At 42.0% G+C, this 8,056-nt stretch overlaps 1 non-coding gene across 1 annotated transcript; it reads right to left on the bottom strand.

Annotated features, from left to right (window-relative positions):
* Positions 1-2,548: 2,548 nt before the first annotated feature.
* Positions 2,549-2,620, bottom strand: TRNAH-GUG (transfer RNA histidin (anticodon GUG)). The gene has a single exon. It is a non-coding gene; the product is annotated as a tRNA-His (tRNA).
* Between the last annotated feature and the right edge of the window lie 5,436 nt (positions 2,621-8,056).

Here is an 8,056-nt window from a genome sequence, read left to right as displayed (position 1 = left end):
CAGTGAAACCTGTCTAACAGTTTGCACTGATCTAACTGGAATACAAAAACACTGCCAGTTTTTGCAGACTGCTCTGCTGAAGGAACATTTGATACCTACAATTATAAAGCAAGGTTGCTGCACCTCTGTTCTTAAAATATGTTACCAAATACTCCAAGTACACCATACAGAGTACTACATCCAGCTCTGGAGCACAAGAGTAAAAGATGAACATGGAGCTTTTTAGAGTGGGTTCAGAGAAAGACCATGAAAATGATCAGAGAGTGAAGCACCTCTCCTATGAAGAAAGGCTGAGAGAGTTGTTTACCATGCAGAAGAAAAGGCTAGAACAGATCTTATAGTGGCCTATCAGAATATAAAGGGGGCTTAAAAGAAAGATGGAGAGGATTTTTGCCAGGGAGTGCAGTGATAAGACAAGGGATAATGGTTTTAGAACAAAAGAGGGTAGATTTAGAGTAGATGTAAGGAAGAATTTTTTTACGAAAAGCAAGTGTGGTGTGTGAGTGTGGTGAGACACTGGAACAGGTTTCCCAGAGAAGCTGTGGAGGCCCCATTGTCAGAAATGTTCAAGGCCAGGTTGGATGGGACCTCAAGCAACCTGGTCTAGTGGAAGATGTCCCTGCACGTGGCAGGGAGGTTGAAGTAGATGATCTTTAAAGGTCCCTTCCAACCCAAATCATTCTGTGATTCTACAGTGCTAAATATCATAGTAGATATAATTCCAGATCATAGAAATATAGCTGTAGCCTCTACTTTGAAAAGTATGCTGAGGTATTGTGTTAAGGATGGTTTATTTTTCAAAAGAAAAAAGAAAAATGGTTAACCTATGGTCAACCTAAACCATTTCATTCAACCCCAAATAAAACATCATGTAATAACTTTCAGGCTATATAACTTCTTTCTGTTTGACTTTGAAACTCCTTCAAAAATAAAAGCATTTTAACTCCCAGGACGTTTAAACACAGCTCGGTCAGTGCCTGAGGTCAATCCTGATAAAGAAGACTTCCAGTTTACATTATGAACTGGGACCCCATCAAATACCCATGCTCTGCAAAACACACACACTTCTCTGAATACAAGCCATCTGGGTATTTGAGAGTTTATGGTTTGTCTTTCCAAGGTCACAACGTACACACTAACATGAGACCTTAGTTACACAGTCACTTTTGCCTGCAACAAGCCCTCCCATTCAAAATCCTGCTCTTCCCCACCTCAATAAAAATCTCTTCCAACCTCTCTCTTCTACTTCATCTTGCTCCATTTCTTATGCACACGTGTATGCGTGTGGGGAGTCCATTGTAAATCATATGTTTAAGTAGCAGCATCATTTGTACATAAGCTACACAGGAATTTAACTACAGCCTGGAACAAATTTTATGGTGCATCTCTAAACTTACACAAACAAAAAAGCTAAAAAATGGAGGAAAAACTGTTCTAGGCATAATGCTCCACCCCCACCCCCCCTCCACCATAGCACTGGCCAGCTTCAGTGAGTACTTGTAGGAATTTCTATATGTAGATGGGATATGCTGCCACACCACTTAAAAAGCTTCGCTCATTTTGAGCTAATGAAAGCCCTCCCTATGCAGCTCTCTTCCCCAAGCTGGAAAAACCCTTGACTTGTTACAGCCTTGCAAACAGGAGCTGCCAGTCAGTCAGCCTGGCACTGGATGTTCTCATCACTAGGCAACCGTCCACAAAGGCCACTTCTCCTTGAAGGCGTTCACTTATTGTTTAAAGGTATTTCATTTCTGTAGAAGAGTGTTTCACCTGACAGCTCTCTTCTGTTAACCTTGTGCTGGTGGCCTTTAGAATTATTTTCTGATGTGGAAGTAAGAGAAAGACAGAAACCCAACTGTACAAAGTGAAATTTTCCATTTGAGTAAGTCCTGTAATCTGAACAGTGCATGTAGCTGAATAATCCTATTGATAAGCTAATGGCTAGGGCTGCAAAGGACCTTAAAATCATCTAGTTCCAACCCCCCTGCCATGGGCAGGGACACCTCACACTAGACCAGGTTGCTCAAAGCCCTGTCTAACCTGGCCCTGAACACTGCCAAGGACAGAGCACTCACCGCTTCTTTGGGCAACCTGTTCCAGTGTCTCAACATCCGCACAGTAAAGAATGTCTTCCTTATACCTAACCTGATCTTCCCCTGTTTAAATTTTAACCTGCTACCCTATGTCCTATCACTAAAGTCCCTGATGAAAAGTCTCTCTCCAGCATTCCTGTAGGCCCTCTTCTGATACCGGAAGGCTGCTATGAGGTCTCCACGCAGCCTTCTCTTCTCCAGGCTGAACAGCCCCAACTTTCTCAGCCTGTCTTCATATGGGAGGTGCTCCATCCCTTTGTCATCCTCATTGCCCTCCTCTGGATTTGCTCCAACAGCTCTAAATCCTTCTTATGTTGAGGATACGAGAACTGTTGAGGATACCAGAACTTGTACATAACTGTACAATATGTAACAGTTCTCCAAGTGGGGTCTCATGAGAAAGCAGAATAGAGGGGCAAAAGCAGAGCCCGTGTGCTGTGGTATCACCAGGATGATGCCGTGACTCGGATTCGAACCGAGGTTGCTGCGGCCACAACGCAGAGTACTAACCACTATACGATCACAGCGTGCTACCGGGGCTCTGACAGCAATAGATGTGCAGTGTGGCCACATTTTTACTGTAAGTGCAGACCAACAACAGAGAAAATAATCTTTATACTATTCTAAGCATTATAAAAGGTATCCTCAAACCTGACCCAGCTTCCACTATGACGAATAATTGCACTCCTAGAGTCAAAGGCTCCCACTTAACCATGTTAATGGAATGAAACATTCTGGCAGTGGTGGTAAAGATCATGGGAAAACTGCTCTTCTGCAGGAAGCTTCCCATGTAGTATCAGCCAGACCAGCTCTGCTATGCTTGACGCTCCACTTCTATCAAAATCCAAACACCACAAGATCCCTGACTCATACAGTGGCCAGATTGTGCCCCCAGGCACTCTGTTCTGTCTACCCTGACTGCAGGGCAGAGGGACCAGGGGTCTGTAGGAGCTGGGGACAAGAAAGTTCCTGCAAAGAGAAGAGGAAGAGCCTTGGGAGCAAGGGAAAACCAGAATTGATTAACAGAAGTAGGGTAGCCTGCTTCTGCTCACTGAGTGAATTTGTAATTGGTAAGGTTCAGCTGTGGCTAGAAAAGCTGCCTATTTGGTTTTATTGCACACTGTTATATCTCCTGAAAAACTGCTTCATCTTCTAATTGCTTCTGGGATAGTAAATAAGTGCATATAATGGAAAACAAACAAACAAACAAATAAAATATCAAGTCAATAGCCCTGAAACTCCTTTCCTGGTGTTGATACTGCTGTTGATACTCAGAGTACTGGTCTACAAACTTCACCTGAAAGAACAGATAAATCAGAAAGTGGTACTTTCAGCAAACAGAAAATAAGCATGTACATATGTGACTACTTCTTTCCCTTTGCGGAGACATTTCTTATAACTGCAATTAAATTATAAGCAGTGGCCTTTCTTCCAAGATAGTATAATTAAGAATCAGTTACATTTTGCACTGAAACACTGACTACCCTGTAACCATTTGGTAATTGAGAAGCAGCTCTATTGTCATTTTTATGTAGCTACACTGAATCACACAATCATTTCAATGGAGTTATGTTGAGAAATTGTGTGTAAATTTGTTCATATTAGGTCCTGTAACTTAAGGACTCAGTGTGAAATAACTGAACTCACTTGGAACAGACTCTAAATCTAGTCTGTGCAGCCCTGTGACTATGGAAAGGACAGGTTACTTAATAAGTCAGAAGTGTTATCATTAGTATCTTGTGATGTAAATTGGTTACATGCTAGTGAATTATTTCAATTACTTTATTATATTGCTGAACAAAAGAAATGGAACAATTGATAAAAATGTGGTGAAAACTTCCTAACATGCAGAAACTAAGGACAGGGCTCAAAAAGCTATCACTGAGTGAGTTCAGCTGGCATCGTCAAAATTCAAAAGGTACTTAACATTAAACAGGAGAACTTCAAATCGCTAATTTAGTTCACAGGGCGCTTTGACGTTTTGAGTAATTCCATATTTGTATAATGTCTTTATAATGCTGTGAAGTTAAAGTTGAGTAAGGTTTTTAATTTTTACTTATGGCACACTGGGATATAAAACACACCTACAGTGAAACTATAACAGAAAGCTTTCATTTTTGACTGATCCAAACCATGAACCTCAGGGCCTGGAAAAATAAAAGGTTCTTAACCATACGTGGTGCAAAAAATAAAATAATAATAATAATGTGGTGCGCTTCAAAGAAGAACCCCACCGGAACACAATAGAAGGAGGTGTGTGAGGTGTGTGAGTCAGGAGAAGGGGCTGGCTGAAATCGTGAAAGAAGCTGACAGGGGCAATTTCTTGCCTTTCAGGGGACTGATAACTCTGGTAAAATTTGAAAATCTGAGACTGATAAATAGGAACCTCACCTGGGCAAAGCTTGTGCATTAATTGTAAAGGATTTCTAAAATATCCCTCAATCTCCAACTATGGAGTTAAGCCTACCTAACAGAGGCATGCAGGCATCACTACTTTAAATAGCAGTAGCTGTTTTTTTTTCCTTAATAGAAAACTCTCCTGTTTAAGCATAACATTTAAAAAAAAATATAGAACCTAAATAATAATTTAAAATGTTCAACTTCACACATACGTAACTTTGTTTTTCTGTTGAGAGCACACAGGTGTTCAAAATCTTTCTAGCAGTGGCTTTGAAAGCTTGTCAAATGCAGATGGGAATAGTGACCTATCTTTTTCATTAGTCACCATGTGTCAGTCACTCTCATCTTCATGAAAAATAAGATTTTAAGTAACAACAACATAAATTTCACTGAAGTTAATTTAAAGTCCTCAATTTACATTTTCTGTATCTGTTTTTAAGTTGGTCCCTTCCAGGGTATTTTTGCGTATCAGAGAGTAACCACAACCCTTTCCTCTACTGAGATTATTACTTTGTGAGTGATGATGCTAAGGCAATATATCAGTTTCTTTCTCACCTAGGAACAATGTCTTCTACCCTGCAGGCTCCAGGAAACCATTCATTCAAATTGCCTGAAATAAAAGCAGAATTTATTGGAAAATTCCTTAATTAGCAATGAAAGTTAGAAAATAAGAGGTAATTACAAAGAAAACCCTTTAGTTGGACATTGGACATTATGGAAAGGACTGATAAGGGAGAATAAAGATTTAATTAGAGTTTGGGATTATTACTTGAAATGGTCAGAACTGAGTATTCCTTCCCCTCCCCCCGCCCCCATCCTGTTTTTAAGTTGTCTCTGAGAGCATGTCTCAAGTCCTGCATAATTTGAGGAAATTGCCACGCAATACGCCTAATAGGATTTGCTCTCTATCTTCTCTGCTGCACATCCATCTCATGAACAAGGTGACAGTTGATTCATAATGTTACCTTATCAAAACATTTTGACTCATGACTGGCCCATTTCCACCTTGCATAATCTTAATGAATGCAAAGATATTTCCCAAGAAATATTTTCCAAAACTGCACACAGAACCGCTATTTTCTTCAACTAATTCAGTTCCTATCCGTTTATGAGAGTTCTGTCTGAATATACTAACCAAAAGAAAACCCTGGAAGCTGAATGTCCAAGGCCAGTGATACAGTACCTTAATACAAACTGACATCACAAGTTTTGTAGTGAAGTATGCACTGGTCATATCTGATGAAATACCATCGTAAGTATCAATGTTTCTGAGAGATTTCTTAATGGGCTGCATCACTTGATCCCTGTTTTTGGAAATGGTCCATGGGTCCTGATGAAATCCATCTGCGGGTCCTGAAGGAGCTGGCGAATGAAGTACAAAGCCACTGGCCATCATATTTGAAAAATCGTGGCAGTCAGGTGAAGTTCCTGATGACTGGAAAAAGGGGAATATAACCCCCATTTTCAAGAAGGGGAAAATGGATGACCCGGAGAATTACAGACCAGTCAGTCTCACCTCTGTGCCTGGCAAAATCTTGGAGCAGATTCTCCTGGAAGGCATGCTAAGGCACATGAAAAACAACAAGGTGGTGGGTGACAGCCAGCATGGCTTCACTAAGGGGAAATCCTGCCTGACCAATTTGGTGGCCTTCTATGATGGGGCTACAGAACTGATGGACAGGAGCAGAGCAGTTGATGTCATCTACCTGGACTCGTGTAAAGCATTCGACACTGTCCCGCATGATATTCTTGTCTCTAAATTGGAGAGACATCAATTTGATGGGTGGACCACTCGGTGGATAAAGAACTGGCTGGATGGCCGCACACAAAGAGTTGTGGGCAATGGCTCAATGTCCAGCTAGAGACCAGTAACGAGTGGTGTCCCCCAGGGATTGGTGTTGGGGTTGGTCTTGTTCAACATCTTTGTCGGTGACATGGACAGTGGGATTGAGTGTGCCCTCAGCAAGTTTGCCGATGACACCAAGCTGTGTGGTTTGGTTGACACGCTGGAGGGAAGGAATGCCATCCAGAGGGATGTCGACACACTTGTGAGGTGAGCTGATGCCAACCTCATGAAGTTTAACCATGACAAGTGCAAGGTCCTACACCTGGGTCGGAGCAATCCCAGGCACAGCTACAGGCTGGGCAGAGAAGAGATTCAGAGCAGCCCTGCGGAGAAGGAATTGGGGGTGTTGGTTGATGAGAAAATGAACATGGGCCGGCTTCAGTGTGAGCTGGCAGCCCAGAAAGCCAACTGTATCCTAGGCTGCATCAAAAGGAGCGTGACCAGCAGGTCGAAGGAGGTGATCCTGCCCCTCTACTCTGCTCTTGTGAGACCTCACCTGGAGTATTGTGTGCAGTTCTGGTGTCCTCAGCATACAAAGGACATGGAACTGCTGGAACAAGTCCAGAGAAGGGCCACGAGGATGATCAGGGGACTGGAGCCCCTTCCCTGTGAAGATAAGCTGAGAAAGTTGGGGCTGCTTAGCCTGGAGAAGAGAAGGCTGCATGGAGACCTCATAGCAGCCTTCCAGTATCTGAAGGGGGGCTACAAGGATGCTGGGGAGGGACTCTTCATTAGGGACTGTAGTGATAGGACAAGGGGTAACGGGTTCAAACTTAAACAGGGGAAGTTTAGATTGGATATAAGGAAGAAGTTCTTTCCTGTTAGGGTGGTGAGGCCCTTGAACAGGTTGCCCATGGAAGTTGTGAATGCTCCATCCCTGTCAGTGTTCAAGACCAGGTTGGACAGAGCCTTGGGTGAGATGGTTTAGTGTGAGGTGTCCCTGCCCATGGCATTGGGGTTGGAACTTTATGATCTTAGGATCCTTTCGAACCCTAACTATTCTATGATTCTATGATTCTAAATTCATTAATGGGACCAGTAAATGGGTAGATAAACTCAGGACTAAATAGCCCAACTCTGAACTGGTGTATGGCTGACTTTGTGAAAGATACTTTTCCCATGGGGAAGTCCTCCTATGATAACACAATGCTGTTAGCTGCTGGTAAAGTTCTTAGCAGGCTCCACCACTGGTAGTACTTCTGCATTAATGGAAATCCTTGCCATTTTCTGTGCAACAAACTAAAAACACTGTTTAAATCTTCACACACTAGTATTTTTGCCACTTTCCATTATTTCCATTTTACAGGTGAGTAAACTGAAGGCCAGAGAAACTATGACTCATCTAAACCTGAGTTATTGACTTTCATCCCTTGGCTTCAAGTGACAAAATGTGCTCTGTCCCTTATGTCCCAGAGTAAATCAAAGCAGCTTTTTCATTAAGTTTCAGACACGTCTCAGCCACACTGCTGTCTGCTGGTCATGGACAAAATAATGAAGTAAAATAAATTTGCACGTGCACCAAAGTGACCTCAAAATTCCTCTTTTATGTTTGTACTCATGAAAGGTATATTTTCAAAAAGATTCTAGCAAATTTTTAAAATTAGTTAAGAGAGTTTCTTTACATAATAGAGTCCCTGGAATGGAATTTTGCAGTAAAAATATCTGACAGGCTCTTAGCTAAACACACTAGCAAAATTCTCTGTGCATTCTGAGTAAT

The sequence above is a fragment of the Pezoporus flaviventris genome, unplaced genomic scaffold (assembly GCF_033815535.1).
Source record: "Pezoporus flaviventris isolate CSIRO_AGI_PZ_B2104156 unplaced genomic scaffold, CSIRO_AGI_Pfla_v1 ptg000002l, whole genome shotgun sequence".
NCBI classification, from domain to species: Eukaryota; Metazoa; Chordata; class Aves; order Psittaciformes; family Psittacidae; genus Pezoporus; species Pezoporus flaviventris.
The sequence above is the reverse complement of the archived record's forward strand: the minus strand, read 5'-3'. Positions and strand labels throughout refer to the sequence as shown.